At 42.6% G+C, this 16,790-nt stretch overlaps 11 non-coding genes across 11 annotated transcripts; all 11 read left to right on the top strand.

Moving 5' to 3' along the window:
* Positions 1–23: 23 nt before the first annotated feature.
* trnal-aag lies at positions 24–105 on the top strand. The gene has a single exon. It is a non-coding gene; the product is annotated as a tRNA-Leu (tRNA).
* A 1,502-nt stretch (positions 106–1,607) lies between these two features.
* On the top strand, positions 1,608–1,689 carry trnal-aag. The gene has a single exon. It is a non-coding gene; the product is annotated as a tRNA-Leu (tRNA).
* Positions 1,690–3,058: 1,369 nt separating this feature from the next.
* Positions 3,059–3,140, top strand: trnal-aag. The gene has a single exon. It is a non-coding gene; the product is annotated as a tRNA-Leu (tRNA).
* Positions 3,141–3,571: 431 nt separating this feature from the next.
* On the top strand, positions 3,572–3,653 carry trnal-aag. Its single transcript has one exon. It is a non-coding gene; the product is annotated as a tRNA-Leu (tRNA).
* A 440-nt stretch (positions 3,654–4,093) lies between these two features.
* trnal-aag lies at positions 4,094–4,175 on the top strand. The gene has a single exon. It is a non-coding gene; the product is annotated as a tRNA-Leu (tRNA).
* Positions 4,176–5,724: 1,549 nt separating this feature from the next.
* Positions 5,725–5,806, top strand: trnal-aag. The gene has a single exon. It is a non-coding gene; the product is annotated as a tRNA-Leu (tRNA).
* A 6,594-nt stretch (positions 5,807–12,400) lies between these two features.
* Positions 12,401–12,482, top strand: trnal-aag. Its single transcript has one exon. It is a non-coding gene; the product is annotated as a tRNA-Leu (tRNA).
* Positions 12,483–12,916: 434 nt separating this feature from the next.
* Positions 12,917–12,998, top strand: trnal-aag. Its single transcript has one exon. It is a non-coding gene; the product is annotated as a tRNA-Leu (tRNA).
* Positions 12,999–14,561: 1,563 nt separating this feature from the next.
* Positions 14,562–14,643, top strand: trnal-aag. Its single transcript has one exon. It is a non-coding gene; the product is annotated as a tRNA-Leu (tRNA).
* A 434-nt stretch (positions 14,644–15,077) lies between these two features.
* Positions 15,078–15,159, top strand: trnal-aag. Its single transcript has one exon. It is a non-coding gene; the product is annotated as a tRNA-Leu (tRNA).
* A 1,549-nt stretch (positions 15,160–16,708) lies between these two features.
* On the top strand, positions 16,709–16,790 carry trnal-aag. The gene has a single exon. It is a non-coding gene; the product is annotated as a tRNA-Leu (tRNA).

The raw sequence follows: 16,790 nt of genomic DNA, 5'->3' as shown, positions 1-16,790 counted from the left end.
GAAGAAAAAAAGAACTTTAACAAGGTAGTGTGGCCGAGTGGTCTAAGGCGCTGGATTAAGGCTCCAGTCTCTAAGGAGGCGTGGGTTCAAATCCCACCACTGCCACTTAACTCTGTTCAGAGGCCTGGTTTGTTTGTTACAGATTAGAGGTACATCATACAGGCCTTTGAATGTTGAATACTTCAAGATCAGGAGTTCCGGAAGGTACTTTCACAATGGAGGGGAGATAACATGTTTCAAGAACTTTGGTTTGAGCATTTATTGCATGCCAGTAACACATTAAGACACTTTACCTTGCAAATCATTCAGTTCTAGCGCTGTCTTATACTTACTTTCAAGGTGCATATTAGAAAATGAATGAAGATCACACAAATATTCGGGGGGATAGTTTTTCTAGTATAGAAGAGCAGATTGGCGCAGAGGAAGCGTGCTGGGCTCAAGGCCAACATCACCAGCTTTGGGATATTTTTTTCTGCTTAGTACCTTCATATGGAAGGTAATAGCCATGACAATTCGGAAGAAAAAAAGTACTTTATCAATGTAGTGTGGCCGAGTGGTCTAAGGCGCTGAATTAAGGCTCCAGTCTCTAAGGAGGCTTAGGTTCAAATCCCACCACTGCCACTTAACTCTGTTCAAAGGCCTGGTTTGTATGTTACAGATTAGAGGTACATCATATAGGCCTTTGAATGTTGAATACTTCAAGATCAGGAGTTCCGGAAGGTACTTTCACAATGGAGGGGAGATAACATGTTTCATGACTTTGGTTTGAGCATTTATTGCATGCCAGTAACGCATGGCAAATCATTCAGTTCTAGCGCTGTCTTATACTTACTTTGAAGGTGAATATTAGAAAATGAATGAAGATCACACAAATATTTTGGGGGATAATTTTTCTAGTATAGAAGAGCAGAGTGGCGCAGAGGAAGCGTGCTGGGCCCATAACCCAGAGGTCGATGGATCGAAACCATCCTCTGCTAAAGGAAACTTGTGGGGCTCCATGTTATCCCTACCTTGACCGTCCAATGCCATAGGAAGGATCTTCATTAAGCACCTTCCATATGAAGGTAGTAAGCAGAACAAAATACCCCAAAGCTTACTCCAGCTAAGGCGCTGGATTAAGGCTCCAGTCTCTAAGGAGGCGTGGGTTCAAATCCCACCACTGCCACTTAACTCTGTTCAAAGGCCTGGTTTGTATGTTACGGATTAGAGGAACATCATACAGGCCTTTGAATGTTGAATACTTCAAGATCAGGAGTTCCGGAAGGGACTTTCACAATGGAAGAGATAACATGGAGCCCCACAAGTTTCATGACTTTGGTTTGAGAATTTATGGCATACCAGTAACGCATTAAGACACTTTACCTTGCAAATCGTTCAGTTCTAGCGCTGTCTTATACTTACTTTCAAGGTGCATATTAGAAAATGAATGAAGATCACACAAATATTTGGGGGGATAGTTTTTCTAGTATAGAAGAGCAGAGTGGCGCAGAGGAAGCGTGCTGGGCTCAAGGGCAACATCACCAGCTTTGGGATATTTTTTTCTGCTTAGTACCTTCATATGGAAGGTAATAGCCATCACAATTTGGAAGAAAAAAATACTTTATCAAGGTAGTGTGGCCGAGTAGTCTAAGGCGCTGGATTAAGGCTCCAGTCTCTAATGAGGTGTGGGTTCAAATCCCACCACTGCCACTTAACTCTGTTCAGAGGCCTAGTTTGTTTGTTACAGATTAGAGGTACATCATACAGGCCTTTGAATGTTGAATACTTCAAGATCAGGAGTTCCGGAAGGTACTTTCACAATGGAGGGGAGATAACATGTTTCAAGAACTTTGGTTTGAGCATTTATTGCATGCCAGTAACACATTAAGACACTTTACCTTGCAAATCATTCAGTTCTAGCGCTGTCTTATACTTACTTTGACGGTGAATATTAGAAAATGAATGAAGATCACACAAATATTTTGGGGGATAATTTTTCTAGTATAGAAGAGCAGAGTGGCGCAGAGGAAGCGTGCTGGGCCCATAACCCAGAGGTCGATAGATCGAAACCATCCTCTGCTAAAGGAAACTTGTGGGGCTCCATGTTATCCCTACCTTGACCGTCCAATGCCATAGGAAGGATCTTCATTAAACACCTTCCATATGAAGGTAGTAAGCAGAACAAAATACCCCAAAGCTTACTCCAGCTAAGGCGCTGGATTAAAGCTCCAGTCTCTAAGGAGGCGTGGGTCCAATCCCACCACTGCCACTTCACTCTGTTCAAAGTTCTGGTTTGTATGTTACAGATTAGAGGTACATCATACAGGCCTTTGAATGTTGAAATCTTCAAGATCAGGACTTCCGGAAGGTACTTTCACAATGGAAGAGATAACATGTTTCATGACTTTGGTTTGAGAATTTATGGCATACCAGTAACGCATTAAGACACTTTACCTTGCAAATCATTCAGTTCTAGCGCTGTCTTATACTTACTTTCAAGGTGCATATTAGAAAATGAATGAAGATCACACAAATATTTGGGGGGATAGTTTTTCAGGTATAGAGGAGCAGAGTGGCGCAGAGGAAGCGTGCTGGGCCCATGACCCAGAGGTCGATGGATCGAAACCATCCTCTGCTAAAGGAAACTTGTGGGGATCCATGTTATCCCTACCTTGACTTTCCAATGCTATTAGAAGGATCTTCATTAAGCACCTTCCATATGAAGGTACTAACCAGAACAAAATATCCCAAAGCTGGTGATGTCGGCCTTGAGCCAGCTGCTTGTTGATGGAAATTTTTGGTCAAGTGTCCCTGGACATCATAGAGGTAATGGTGGTGAAAGCTCATCAAAACAGTGCTGATATCCTCCACCATGTTGACATTTCCGCGGTTTACATTAGAGCTAAACAAAACTTTAGGGGTAGCAAGATTATTCTTCCCTTTGGTGTGTTTTGTGTAACTTTCCAATGCAGCGGCTTGCCCGAAGAGGCCATGATATGTTGCAGAACTCTTGCACCAGATTGAACTATGTTTCTACAGAAAGCCATCAGAATTTGGAAGAAAAAAAGAACTTTAACAAGGTAGTGTGGCCGAGTGGTCTAAGGCGCTGGATTAAGGCTCCAGTCTCTAAGGAGGCGTGGGTTCAAATCCCACCACTGCCACTTAACTCTGTTCAAAGGCCTGGTTTGTATGTTACGGATTAGAGGAACATCATACAGGCATTTGAATGTTGAATACTTCAAGATCAGGAGTTTCGGAAGGTACTTTCACAATGGAAGAGATTACATGTTTCATGACTTTGGTTTGAGACTTTATGGCATACCAGTAACGCATTAAGACACTTTACCTTGCAAATCGTTCAGTTCTAGCGCTGTCTTATACTTACTTTCAAGGTGCATATTAGAAAATGAATGAAGATCACACAAATATTTGGGGGGATAGTTTTTCTAGTATAGAAGAGCAGATTGGCGCAGAGGAAGCGTGCTGGGCTCAAGGCCAACATCACCAGCTTTGGGATATTTTTTTCTGCTTAGTACCTTCATATGGAAGGTAATAGCCATGACAATTCGGAAGAAAAAAAGTACTTTATCAAGGTAGTGTGGCCGAGTGGTCTAAGGCGCTGGATTAAGGCTCCAGTCTCTAAGGAGGCTTGGGTTCAAATCCCACCACTGCCACTTAACTCTGTTCAAAGGCCTGGTTTGTATGTTACAGATTAGAGGAACATCATACAGGCCTTTGAATGTTGAATACTTCAAGATCAGGAGTTCTGGAAGGTACTTTCACAATGGAAGAGATAACATGTTTCATGAACTTTGGTTTGAGCATTTATTTTTTGCAAGTAGCGCATTACGACACTTTACCTTGCAAATCATTTCTAGCGCATTCAGTTCTAGCGCTGTCTTATACTTACTTTCAAGGTGCATATTAGAAAATGAATGAAGATCACACAAATATTTGGGGGGATAGTTTTTCTAGTATAGAAGAGCAGATTGGCGCAGAGGAAGCGTGCTGGGCTCAAGGCCAACATCACCAGCTTTGGGATATTTTTTTCTGCTTAGTACCTTCATATGGAAGGTAAGAGCCATGACAATTCGGAAGAAAAAAATTTTATCAAGGTAGTGTGGCCGAGTGGTCTAAGGCGCTGGATTAAGGCTCCAGTCTCTAAGGAGGCTTGGGTTCAAATCCCACCACTGCCACTTAACTCTGTTCAAAGGTCTGGTTTGTATGTTACAGATTAGAGGTACATCATACAGGCCTTTGAATGTTGAATACTTCAAGATCAGGAGTTCCGGAAGGTACTTTCACAATGGAGGGGAGATAACATGTTTCATGACTTTGGTTTGAGCATTTATTGCATGCCAGTAACGCATGGCAAGGAGGCTTGGGTTCAAATCCCACCACTGCCACTTAACTCTGTTCAAAGGCCTGGTTTGTATGTTACAGATTAGAGGTACATCATACAGGCCTTTGAATGTTGAATACTTCAAGATCAGGAGTTCCGGAAGGTACTTTCACAATGGAGGGGAGATAACATGTTTCATGACTTTGGTTTGAGCATTTATTGCATGCCTGTAACGCATGGCAAATCATTCAGTTCTAGCACTGTCTTATACTTACTTTGAAGGTGAATATTAGAAAATGAATGAAGATCACACAAATATTTTGGGGGATAATTTTTCTAGTATAGAAGAGCAGAGTGGCGCAGAGGAAGCGTGCTGGGCCCATAACCCAGAGGTCGATGGATCGAAACCATCCTCTGCTAAAGGAAACTTGTGGGGCTCCATGTTATCCCTACCTTGACCGTCCAATGCCATAGGAAGGATCTTCATTAAGCACCTTCCATATGAAGGTGCTTAATGAAAGCTTACTCCAGCTAAGGCGCTGGATTAAAGCTCCAGTCTCTAAGGAGGCGTGGGTCCAATCCCACCACTGCCACTTCACTCTGTTCAAAGTTCTGGTTTGTATGTTACGGATTAGAGGTACATCATGCAGGCATTTGAATGTTGAATACTTCAGGATCAGGACTTCCGGAAGGTACTTTCACAATGGAAGAGATAACATGTTTCATGACTTTGGTTTGAGAATTTATGGCATACCAGTAACGCATTAAGACACTTTACCTTGCAAATCATTCAGTTCTAGCGCTGTGTGATACTTACTTTCAAGGTGCATATTAGAAAATGAATGAAGATCACACAAATATTTGGGGGGATAGTTTTTCAGGTAGAGAAGAGCAGAGTGGCGCAGAGGAAGCGTGCTGGGCCCATAACCCAGAGGTCGATGGATCGAAACCATCCTCTGCTAAAGGAAACTTGTGGGGATCCATGTTATCCCTACCTTGACTTTCCAATGCTATTAGAAGGATCTTCATTAAGCACCTTCCATATGAAGGTACTAACCAGAACAAAATATCCCAAAGCTGGTGATGTCGGCCTTGAGCCAGCTGCTTGTTGATGGAACTTTTTGGTCAAGTGTCCCTGGACATCATAGAGGTAATGGTGGTGAAAGCTCATCAAAACAGTGCTGATATCCTCCACCATGTTGACATTTCCGCAGTTTACATTAGAGCTAAACAAAACTTTAGGGGTAGCAAGATTATTCATCCCTTTGGTGTGTTTTGTGTAACTTTCCAATGCAGCGGCTTGCCCGAAGAGGCCATGATATGTTGCAGAACTCTTGCACCAGATTGAACTATGTTTCTACAGAAAGCCATCAGAATTTGGAAGAAAAAAAGAACTTTAACAAGGTAGTGTGGCCGAGTGGTCTAAGGCGCTGGATTAAGGCTCCAGTCTCTAAGGAGGCGTGGGTTCAAATCCCACCACTGCCACTTAACTCTGTTCAGAGGCCTGGTTTGTTTGTTACAGATTAGAGGTACATCATACAGGCCTTTGAATGTTGAATACTTCAAGATCAGGAGTTCCGGAAGGTACTTTCACAACGGAGGGGAGATAACATGTTTCAAGAACTTTGGTTTGAGCATTTATTGCATGCCAGTAACACATTAAGACACTTTACCTTGCAAATCATTCAGTTCTAGCGCTGTCTTATACTTACTTTCAAGGTGCATATTAGAAAATGAATGAAGATCACACAAATATTTGGGGGGATAGTTTTTCTAGTATAGAAGAGCAGATTGGCGCAGAGGAAGCGTGCTGGGCTCAAGGCCAACATCACCAGCTTTGGGATATTTTTTTCTGCTTAGTACCTTCATATGGAAGGTAATAGCCATGACAATTCGGAAGAAAAAAAGTACTTTATCAATGTAGTGTGGCCGAGTGGTCTAAGGCGCTGAATTAAGGCTCCAGTCTCTAAGGAGGCTTGTGTTCAAATCCCACCACTGCCACTTAACTCTGTTCAAAGGCCTGGTTTGTATGTTACAGATTAGAGGTACATCATACAGGCCTTTGAATGTTGAATACTTCAAGATCAGGAGTTCCGGAAGGTACTTTCACAATGGAGGGGAGATAACATGTTTCATGACTTTGGTTTGAGCATTTATTGCATGCCAGTAACGCATTGCAAATCATTCAGTTCTAGCGCTGTCTTATACTTACTTTGAAGGTGAGTATTAGAAAATGAATGAAGATCACACAAATATTTTGGGGGATAATTTTTCTAGTAAAGAAGAGCAGAGTGGCTCAGAGGAAGCGTGCTGGGCCCATAACCCAGAGGTCGATGGATCGAAACCATCCTCTGCTAAAGGAAACTTGTGGGGCTCCATGTTATCCCTACCTTGACCGTCCAATGCCATAGGAAGGATCTTCATTAAGCACCTTCCATATGAAGGTAGTAAGCAGAACAAAATACCCCAAAGCTTACTCCAGCTAAGGCGCTGGATTAAAGCTCCAGTCTCTAAGGAGGCGTGGATCCAATCCCACCACTGCCACTTCACTCTGTTCAAAGTTCTGGTTTGTATGTTACGGATTAGAGGTACATCATGCAGGCATTTGAATGTTGAATACTTCAAGATCAGCAGTTCCAGAAGGTACTTTCACAATGGAAGAGATAAAAAGTTTCATGAAATTTGGTTTGAGCATTTATTGCATACCAGTAACACATTAAGACACTTTACCTTGTAATTCAATCAGTTCTAGCGCTGTCTTATACTTACTTTCAAGGTGCATATTAGAAAATGAATGAAGATCACACAAATATTTGGGGGGATAATTTTTCTAATCTAGAAGAGCAGAGTGGCGCAGAGGAAGCGTGCTGGGCCCAGAGGTCGATGGATCGAAACCATCCTTTGCTAAAGGAAACTTGTGGGGCTCCATGTTATCCCTACCTTGACCGTCCAATGCCATAGGAAGGATCTTCATTAAGCACCTTCCATATGAAGGTAGTAAGCAGAACAAAATACCCCAAAGCTTACTCCAGCTAAGGCGCTGGATTAAAGCTCCAGTCTCTAAGGAGGCGTGGATCCAATCCCACCACTGCCACTTCACTCTGTTCAAAGTTCTGGTTTGTATGTTACGGATTAGAGGTACATCATGCAGGCATTTGAATGTTGAATACTTCAAGATCAGCAGTTCCAGAAGGTACTTTCACAATGGAAGAGATAAAAAGTTTCATGAAATTTGGTTTGAGCATTTATTGCATACCAGTAACACATTAAGACACTTTACCTTGCAATTCAATCAGTTCTAGCGCTGTCTTATACTTACTTTCAAGGTGCATATTAGAAAATGAATGAAGATCACACAAATATTTGGGGGGATAATTTTTCTAATATAGAAGAGCAGAGTGGCGCAGAGGAAGCGTGCTGGGCCCATAACCCAGAGGTCGATGGATCGAAACCATCCTCTGCTAAAGGAAACTTGTGGGGCTCCATGTTATCCCTACCTTGACCGTCCAATGCCATAGGAAGGATCTTCATTAAGCACCTTCCATATGAAGGTGCTTAATGAAAGCTTACTCCAGCTAAGGCGCTGGATTAAAGCTCCAGTCTCTAAGGAGGCGTGGGTCCAATCCCACCACTGCCACTTCACTCTGTTCAAAGTTCTGGTTTGTATGTTACGGATTAGAGGTACATCATGCAGGCATTTGAATGTTGAATACTTCAGGATCAGGACTTCCGGAAGGTACTTTCACAATGGAAGAGATAACATGTTTCATGACTTTGGTTTGAGAATTTATGGCATACCAGTAACGCATTAAGACACTTTACCTTGCAAATCATTCAGTTCTAGCGCGTGTGATACTTACTTTCAAGGTGCATATTAGAAAATGAATGAAGATCACACAAATATTTGGGGGGATAGTTTTTCAGGTAGAGAAGAGCAGAGTGGGGCAGAGGAAGCGTGCTGGGCCCATAACCCAGAGGTCGATGGATCGAAACCATCCTCTGCTAAAGGAAACTTGTGGGGATCCATGTTATCCCTACCTTGACTTTCCAATGCTATTAGAAGGATCTTCATTAAGCACCTTCCATATGAAGGTACTAACCAGAACAAAATATCCCAAAGCTGGTGATGTCGGCCTTGAGCCAGCTGCTTGTTGATGGAACTTTTTGGTCAAGTGTCCCTGGACATCATAGAGGTAATGGTGGTGAAAGCTCATCAAAACAGTGCTGATATCCTCCACCATGTTGACATTTCCGCGGTTTACATTAGAGCTAAACAAAACTTTAGGGGTAGCAAGATTATTCTTCCCTTTGGTGTGTTTTGTGTAACTTTCCAATGCAGCGGCTTGCCCGAAGAGGCCATGATATGTTGCAGAACTCTTGCACCAGATTGAACTATGTTTCTACAGAAAGCCATCAGAATTTGGAAGAAAAAAAGAACTTTAACAAGGTAGTGTGGCCGAGTGGTCTAAGGCGCTGGATTAAGGCTCCAGTCTCTAAGGAGGCGTGGATCCAATCCCACCACTGCCACTTCACTCTGTTCAAAGTTCTGGTTTGTATGTTACGGATTAGAGGTACATCATGCAGGCATTTGAATGTTGAATACTTCAAGATCAGCAGTTCCAGAAGGTACTTTCACAATGGAAGAGATAACATGTTTCATGACTTTGGTTTGAGAATTTATGGCATACCAGTAACGCATTAAGACACTTTACCTTGCAAATCATTCAGTTCTAGCGCTGTCTTATACTTACTTTCAAGGTGAATATTAGAAAATGAATGAAGATCACACAAATATTTTGGGGGATAATTTTTCTAGTATAGAAGAGCAGAGTGGCGCAGAGGAAGCGTGCTGGGCCCATAACCCAGAGGTCGATGGATCGAAACCATCCTCTGCTAAAGGAAACTTGTGGGGCTCCATGTTATCCCTACCTTGACCGTCCAATGCCATAGGAAGGATCTTCATTAAGCACCTTCCATATGAAGGTAGTAAGCAGAACAAAATACCCCAAAGCTTACTCCAGCTAAGGCGCTGGATTAAAGCTCCAGTCTCTAAGGAGGCGTGGATCCAATCCCACCACTGCCGCTTCACTCTGTTCAAAGTTCTGGTTTGTATGTTACGGATTAGAGGTACATCATGCAGGCATTTGAATGTTGAATACTTCAAGATCAGCAGTTCCAGAAGGTACTTTCACAATGGAAGAGATAAAAAGTTTCATGAAATTTGGTTTGAGCATTTATTGCATACCAGTAACACATTAAGACACTTTACCTTGCAATTCAATCAGTTCTAGCGCTGTCTTATACTTACTTTCAAGGTGCATATTAGAAAATGAATGAAGATCACACAAATATTTGGGGGGATAATTTTTCTAATCTAGAAGAGCAGAGTGGCGCAGAGGAAGCGTGCTGGGCCCAGAGGTCGATGGATCGAAACCATCCTTTGCTAAAGGAAACTTGTGGGGCTCCATGTTATCCCTACCTTGACCGTCCAATGCCATAGGAAGGATCTTCATTAAGCACCTTCCATATGAAGGTAGTAAGCAGAACAAAATACCCCAAAGCTTACTCCAGCTAAGGCGCTGGATTAAAGCTCCAGTCTCTAAGGAGGCGTGGATCCAATCCCACCACTGCCACTTCACTCTGTTCAAAGTTCTGGTTTGTATGTTACGGATTAGAGGTACATCATGCAGGCATTTGAATGTTGAATACTTCAAGATCAGCAGTTCCAGAAGGTACTTTCACAATGGAAGAGATAAAAAGTTTCATGAAATTTGGTTTGAGCATTTATTGCATACCAGTAACACATTAAGACACTTTACCTTGCAATTCAATCAGTTCTAGCGCTGTCTTATACTTACTTTCAAGGTGCATATTAGAAAATTAATGAAGATCACACAAATATTTGGGGGGATAATTTTTCTAATATAGAAGAGCAGAGTGGCGCAGAGGAAGCGTGCTGGGCCCATAACCCAGAGGTCGATGGATCGAAACCATCCTCTGCTAAAGGAAACTTGTGGGGCTCCATGTTATCCCTACCTTGACCGTCCAATGCCATAGGAAGGATCTTCATTAAGCACCTTCCATATGAAGGTGCTTAATGAAAGCTTACTCCAGCTAAGGCGCTGGATTAAAGCTCCAGTCTCTAAGGAGGCGTGGATCCAATCCCACCACTGCCACTTCACTCTGTTCAAAGTTCTGGTTTGTATGTTACGGATTAGAGGTACATCATGCAGGCATTTGAATGTTGAATACTTCAAGATCAGCAGTTCCAGAAGGTACTTTCACAATGGAAGAGATAAAAAGTTTCATGAAATTTGGTTTGAGCATTTATTGCATACCAGTAACACATTAAGACACTTTACCTTGCAATTCAATCAGTTCTAGCGCTGTCTTATACTTACTTTCAAGGTGCATATTAGAAAATGAATGAAGATCACACAAATATTTGGGGGGATAATTTTTCTAATCTAGAAGAGCAGAGTGGCGCAGAGGAAGCGTGCTGGGCCCAGAGGTCGATGGATCGAAACCATCCTTTGCTAAAGGAAACTTGTGGGGCTCCATGTTATCCCTACCTTGACCGTCCAATGCCATAGGAAGGATCTTCATTAAGCACCTTCCATATGAAGGTAGTAAGCAGAACAAAATACCCCAAAGCTTACTCCAGCTAAGGCGCTGGATTAAAGCTCCAGTCTCTAAGGAGGCGTGGATCCAATCCCACCACTGCCACTTCACTCTGTTCAAAGTTCTGGTTTGTATGTTACGGATTAGAGGTACATCATGCAGGCATTTGAATGTTGAATACTTCAAGATCAGCAGTTCCAGAAGGTACTTTCACAATGGAAGAGATAAAAAGTTTCATGAAATTTGGTTTGAGCATTTATTGCATACCAGTAACACATTAAGACACTTTACCTTGCAATTCAATCAGTTCTAGCGCTGTCTTATACTTACTTTCAAGGTGCATATTAGAAAATGAATGAAGATCACACAAATATTTGGGGGGATAATTTTTCTAATATAGAAGAGCAGAGTGGCGCAGAGGAAGCGTGCTGGGCCCATAACCCAGAGGTCGATGGATCGAAACCATCCTCTGCTAAAGGAAACTTGTGGGGCTCCATGTTATCCCTACCTTGACCGTCCAATGCCATAGGAAGGATCTTCATTAAGCACCTTCCATATGAAGGTGCTTAATGAAAGCTTACTCCAGCTAAGGCGCTGGATTAAAGCTCCAGTCTCTAAGGAGGCGTGGGTCCAATCCCACCACTGCCACTTCACTCTGTTCAAAGTTCTGGTTTGTATGTTACGGATTAGAGGTACATCATGCAGGCATTTGAATGTTGAATACTTCAGGATCAGGACTTCCGGAAGGTACTTTCACAATGGAAGAGATAACATGTTTCATGACTTTGGTTTGAGAATTTATGGCATACCAGTAACGCATTAAGACACTTTACCTTGCAAATCATTCAGTTCTAGCGCTGTGTGATACTTACTTTCAAGGTGCATATTAGAAAATGAATGAAGATCACACAAATATTTGGGGGGATAGTTTTTCAGGTAGAGAAGAGCAGAGTGGCGCAGAGGAAGCGTGCTGGGCCCATAACCCAGAGGTCGATGGATCGAAACCATCCTCTGCTAAAGGAAACTTGTGGGGATCCATGTTATCCCTACCTTGACTTTCCAATGCTATTAGAAGGATCTTCATTAAGCACCTTCCATATGAAGGTACTAACCAGAACAAAATATCCCAAAGCTGGTGATGTCGGCCTTGAGCCAGCTGCTTGTTGATGGAACTTTTTGGTCAAGTGTCCCTGGACATCATAGAGGTAATGGTGGTGAAAGCTCATCAAAACAGTGCTGATATCCTCCACCATGTTGACATTTCCGCGGTTTACATTAGAGCTAAACAAAACTTTAGGGGTAGCAAGATTATTCTTCCCTTTGGTGTGTTTTGTGTAACTTTCCAATGCAGCGGCTTGCCCGAAGAGGCCATGATATGTTGCAGAACTCTTGCACAAGATTGAACTATGTTTCTACAGAAAGCCATCAGAATTTGGAAGAAAAAAAGAACTTTAACAAGGTAGTGTGGCCGAGTGGTCTAAGGCGCTGGATTAAGGCTCCAGTCTCTAAGGAGGCGTGGGTTCAAATCCCACCACTGCCACTTAACTCTGTTCAGAGGCCTGGTTTGTTTGTTACAGATTAGAGGTACATCATACAGGCCTTTGAATGTTGAATACTTCAAGATCAGGAGTTCCGGAAGGTACTTTCACAATGGAGGGGAGATAACATGTTTCAAGAACTTTGGTTTGAGCATTTATTGCATGCCAGTAACACATTAAGACACTTTACCTTGCAAATCATTCAGTTCTAGCCCTGTCTTATACTTACTTTCAAGGTGCATATTAGAAAATGAATGAAGATCACACAAATATTTGGGGGGATAGTTTTTCTAGTATAGAAGAGCAGATTGGCGCAGAGGAAGCGTGCTGGGCTCAAGGCCAACATCACCAGCTTTGGGATATTTTTTTCTGCTTAGTACCTTCATATGGAAGGTAAGAGCCATGACAATTCGGAAGAAAAAAAGTACTTTATCAAGGTAGTGTGGCCGAGTGGTCTAAGGCGCTGGATTAAGGCTCCAGTCTCTAAGGAGGCTTGGGTTCAAATCCCACCACTGCCACTTAACTCTGTTCAAAGGTCGGGTTTGTATGTTACAGATTAGAGGTACATCATACAGGCCTTTGAATGTTGAATACTTCAAGATCAGGAGTTCCGGAAGGTACTTTCACAATGGAGGGGAGATAACATGTTTCATGACTTTGGTTTGAGCATTTATTGCATGCCAGTAACGCATGGCAAGGAGGCTTGGGTTCAAATCCCACCACTGCCACTTAACTCTGTTCAAAGGCCTGGTTTGTATGTTACAGATTAGAGGTACATCATACAGGCCTTTGAATGTTGAATACTTCAAGATCAGGAGTTCCGGAAGGTACTTTCACAATGGAGGGGAGATAACATGTTTCATGACTTTGGTTTGAGCATTTATTGCATGCCAGTAACGCATGGCAAATCATTCAGTTCTAGCACTGTCTTATACTTACTCTGAAGGTGAATATTAGAAAATGAATGAAGATCACACAAATATTTGGGGGGATAATTTTTCTAGTATAGAAGAGCAGAGTGGCGCAGAGGAAGCGTGCTGGGCCCATAACCCAGAGGTCGATGGATCGAAACCATCCTCTGCTAAAGGAAACTTGTGGGGCTCCATGTTATCCCTACCTTGACCGTCCAATGCCATAGGAAGGATCTTCATTAAGCACCTTCCATATGAAGGTAGTAAGCAGAACAAAATACCCCAAAGCTTACTCCAGCTAAGGCGCTGGATTAAAGCTCCAGTCTCTAAGGAGGCGTGGGTCCAATCCCACCACTGCCACTTCACTCTGTTCAAAGTTCTGGTTTGTATGTTACGGATTAGAGGTACATCATGCAGGCATTTGAATGTTGAATACTTCAGGATCAGGACTTCCGGAAGGTACTTTCACAATGGAAGAGATAACATGTTTCATGACTTTGGTTTGAGAATTTATGGCATACCAGTAACGCATTAAGACACTTTACCTTGCAAATCATTCAGTTCTAGCGCTGTGTGATACTTACTTTCAAGGTGCATATTAGAAAATGAATGAAGATCACACAAATATTTGGGGGGATAGTTTTTCAGGTAGAGAAGAGCAGAGTGGCGCAGAGGAAGCGTGCTGGGCCCATAACCCAGAGGTCGATGGATCGAAACCATCCTCTGCTAAAGGAAACTTGTGGGGATCCATGTTATCCCTACCTTGACTTTCCAATGCTATTAGAAGGATCTTCATTAAGCACCTTCCATATGAAGGTACTAACCAGAACAAAATATCCCAAAGCTGGTGATGTCGGCCTTGAGCCAGCTGCTTGTTGATGGAACTTTTTGGTCAAGTGTCCCTGGACATCATAGAGGTAATGGTGGTGAAAGCTCATCAAAACAGTGCTGATATCCTCCACCATGTTGACATTTCCGCGGTTTACATTAGAGCTAAACAAAACTTTAGGGGTAGCAAGATTATTCTTCCCTTTGGTGTGTTTTGTGTAACTTTCCAATGCAGCGGCTTGCCCGAAGAGGCCATGATATGTTGCAGAACTCTTGCACAAGATTGAACTATGTTTCTACAGAAAGCCATCAGAATTTGGAAGAAAAAAAGAACTTTAACAAGGTAGTGTGGCCGAGTGGTCTAAGGCGCTGGATTAAGGCTCCAGTCTCTAAGGAGGCGTGGGTTCAAATCCCACCACTGCCACTTAACTCTGTTCAGAGGCCTGGTTTGTTTGTTACAGATTAGAGGTACATCATACAGGCCTTTGAATGTTGAATACTTCAAGATCAGGAGTTCCGGAAGGTACTTTCACAATGGAGGGGAGATAACATGTTTCAAGAACTTTGGTTTGAGCATTTATTGCATGCCAGTAACACATTAAGACACTTTACCTTGCAAATCATTCAGTTCTAGCCCTGTCTTATACTTACTTTCAAGGTGCATATTAGAAAATGAATGAAGATCACACAAATATTTGGGGGGATAGTTTTTCTAGTATAGAAGAGCAGATTGGCGCAGAGGAAGCGTGCTGGGCTCAAGGCCAACATCACCAGCTTTGGGATATTTTTTTCTGCTTAGTACCTTCATATGGAAGGTAAGAGCCATGACAATTCGGAAGAAAAAAAGTACTTTATCAAGGTAGTGTGGCCGAGTGGTCTAAGGCGCTGGATTAAGGCTCCAGTCTCTAAGGAGGCTTGGGTTCAAATCCCACCACTGCCACTTAACTCTGTTCAAAGGTCGGGTTTGTATGTTACAGATTAGAGGTACATCATACAGGCCTTTGAATGTTGAATACTTCAAGATCAGGAGTTCCGGAAGGTACTTTCACAATGGAGGGGAGATAACATGTTTCATGACTTTGGTTTGAGCATTTATTGCATGCCAGTAACGCATGGCAAGGAGGCTTGGGTTCAAATCCCACCACTGCCACTTAACTCTGTTCAAAGGCCTGGTTTGTATGTTAAAGATTAGAGGTACATCATACAGGCCTTTGAATGTTGAATACTTCAAGATCAGGAGTTCCGGAAGGTACTTTCACAATGGAGGGGAGATAACATGTTTCATGACTTTGGTTTGAGCATTTATTGCATGCCAGTAACGCATGGCAAATCATTCAGTTCTAGCACTGTCTTATACTTACTTTCAAGGTGCATATTAGAAAATGAATGAAGATCACACAAATATTTGGGGGGATAATTTTTCTAATATAGAAGAGCAGAGTGGCGCAGAGGAAGCGTGCTGGGCCCATAACCCAGAGGTCGATGGATCGAAACCATCCTCTGCTAAAGGAAACTTGTGGGGCTCCATGTTATCCCTACCTTGACCGTCCAATGCCATAGGAAGGATCTTCATTAAGCACCTTCCATATGAAGGTGCTTAATGAAAGCTTACTCCAGCTAAGGCGCTGGATTAAAGCTCCAGTCTCTAAGGAGGCGTGGGTCCAATCCCACCACTGCCACTTCACTCTGTTCAAAGTTCTGGTTTGTATGTTACGGATTAGAGGTACATCATGCAGGCATTTGAATGTTGAATACTTCAGGATCAGGACTTCCGGAAGGTACTTTCACAATGGAAGAGATAACATGTTTCATGACTTTGGTTTGAGAATTTATGGCATACCAGTAACGCATTAAGACACTTTACCTTGCAAATCATTCAGTTCTAGCGCTGTGTGATACTTACTTTCAAGGTGCATATTAGAAAATGAATGAAGATCACACAAATATTTGGGGGGATAGTTTTTCAGGTAGAGAAGAGCAGAGTGGCGCAGAGGAAGCGTGCTGGGCCCATAACCCAGAGGTCGATGGATCGAAACCATCCTCTGCTAAAGGAAACTTGTGGGGATCCATGTTATCCCTACCTTGACTTTCCAATGCTATTAGAAGGATCTTCATTAAGCACCTTCCATATGAAGGTACTAACCAGAACAAAATATCCCAAAGCTGGTGATGTCAGCCTTGAGCCAGCTGCTTGTTGATGGAACTTTTTGGTCAAGTGTCCCTGGACATCATAGAGGTAATGGTGGTGAAAGCTCATCAAAACAGTGCTGATATCCTCCACCATGTTGACATTTCCGCGGTTTACATTAGAGCTAAACAAAACTTTAGGGGTAGCAAGATTATTCTTCCCTTTGGTGTGTTTTGTGTAACTTTCCAATGCAGCGGCTTGCCCGAAGAGGCCATGATATGTTGCAGAACTCTTGCACAAGATTGAACTATGTTTCTACAGAAAGCCATCAGAATTTGGAAGAAAAAAAGAACTTTAACAAGGTAGTGTGGCCGAGTGGTCTAAGGCGCTGGATTAAGGCTCCAGTCTCTAAGGAGGCGTGGGTTCAAATCCCACCACTGCCA

This window comes from Scophthalmus maximus, chromosome 9, assembly GCF_022379125.1.
Source record: "Scophthalmus maximus strain ysfricsl-2021 chromosome 9, ASM2237912v1, whole genome shotgun sequence".
Lineage (NCBI taxonomy): Eukaryota > Metazoa > Chordata > Actinopteri > Pleuronectiformes > Scophthalmidae > Scophthalmus > Scophthalmus maximus.
The sequence above is the reverse complement of the archived record's forward strand: the minus strand, read 5'-3'. Positions and strand labels throughout refer to the sequence as shown.